Below are 1,789 nucleotides of genomic sequence, written 5' to 3'. Positions count from 1 at the left end.
CCTTACCTCATGCCCCACTGCCTTAAATAGGTCTGCAGTACCTAACATTTCTGTTCTTCAGACATTTCTGTGTTAAATATTAATAAAAGCTTACAAATCCACAGGGAAATCAAAGTACAACAATTCTGGTTTAACAGAAATAATCTAGTAACAATAAAAATTCAATTAAATAAGCACACTGACTGGTCTGGCTGCTACCATAATAAAGGTAAATAGGAACAGTTTTTTCTGTCTTCACTGTACAAAAGCAATATATACATGTCTTAGGAGCCTGGTCGGGATCCAGCTTTTTATTTTCCTGATATGTTATTCTGCTGTTGCTGCTCCGCCAGGGCTTGCTGAAGGCTCATCTGCTTCCGGGAATAGTGCTGCCAGTGCAGAATTTGCTGCTCATCAATAAATTTCGCACACTGAGCATTCACCAGCTCCTTGCGGGAGTGTTCGTACTGGAGCAGGTCTAACGTGTTAACACTGAGGGTACTGTAGATACTTGGCATATTCTGGTTCTTTCCAGTAAAGCAAGTACTTAAGATAATTAACAAAAGCTTTATCTTTGAAGTAACCTCTTCGGGCAAGAAAGTTACGGTAATTTGGGTTGGCTAAACACTAAAAATTCCAACTCCAACTGAAACCGCAGTCGATTTCCAGCATCATCTGTCTCCATAGCGACGGCCGCCGGCCATTACCAGCAGATACTCTAAGTCCCCTGCAACCCCACACAGCCAGGATCGGAGAAACAGGGAAGGTGAGACTATGACTAAAACACATATGGTCAGATAATCTGCCATCTTCCTTTCCTCTCCTCTTTTACCTCCTGCTCATCATGTTTTTTTCCTTGCCTCTCTGGTACCTTCAGATTTATGAAGCTGTCTTTTGATTCATTTATGACTCTTTGACATTTTGTGCTCAGATTAAGACCTTGTTCAGTGTGTATTGTCATATTTTCTTATATGTAATTGTTTTTCTCATTCTGGAAAATTTTTAAATATTTTAAATTGTTTTTAAGTAATTTAATGATATTTCTAATCAGAAATTGCTTTAATAAAAGGAAAATTGTTTAAACTTCCTCATATTTCAAATGCATCAGTTCAATTCAGTTCAGTCACTCAGTCGTGTCTGACTCTTTGTGACCCCATGAACCACAGCACACCAGGCCTCCCTGTCCATCACCAACTCCCAGAGTCCACCCAAACTCATGTCCCATGAATTGGTGATGCCATCCAACCATCTCATCCTCTGTCACCCCCTTCTCCTCTTGCCCTCAATCTTTCCCAGAATCAGGGTCTCTTTTAAATGAGTCAGTTCTTTGCATCAGGTGGGCAAAGTACTGGAGTTTCAGCTTTAGCATCAGTCCTTCCAATGAACACCCAGAATTGATCTCCTTTAGGATGGACTCGCTGGATCTCCTTGCAGTCCAAGGGACTCTCAAGAGTCTTCTCCAACACCACAGTTCAAAAGCATCAATTCTTCGGGGCTCAGCTTTCTTTATAGTCCAACTCTCACATCCATACATGACCACTGGAAAAACCATAGCCTTGACTAGACTGACTTTTGTTGACAAAGTAATGTCTCTGTTCTTTAATATGCTGTCTAAGTTGGTCATAACTTTCCTTCCAAGGAGCAAGTATCTTTTAATTTCATGGCTACAGTCACCATCTGCAGTGATTTTGGAGCCCACAAAAATAAAGTCAGCCACTGTTTCCCCATCCATTTGCCATGAAGTGATGGGACCTGATGCCATGATATTAGTTTTCTGAATGTTGAGCTTTAAACCAAGTTTTTTCACTCT

The 1,789-nt window shown here is 40.7% G+C and overlaps 1 pseudogene; it reads right to left on the bottom strand.

Moving 5' to 3' along the window:
- LOC102178784 lies at positions 291-670 on the bottom strand (annotated as a pseudogene).

The sequence above is a fragment of the Capra hircus genome, chromosome 3 (genome assembly GCF_001704415.2).
Source record: "Capra hircus breed San Clemente chromosome 3, ASM170441v1, whole genome shotgun sequence".
In the NCBI taxonomy this organism is placed as follows: Eukaryota; Metazoa; Chordata; class Mammalia; order Artiodactyla; family Bovidae; genus Capra; species Capra hircus.
Note: the sequence above shows the minus strand (reverse complement) of the source record. Positions and strands in the feature narration are given on the sequence as shown.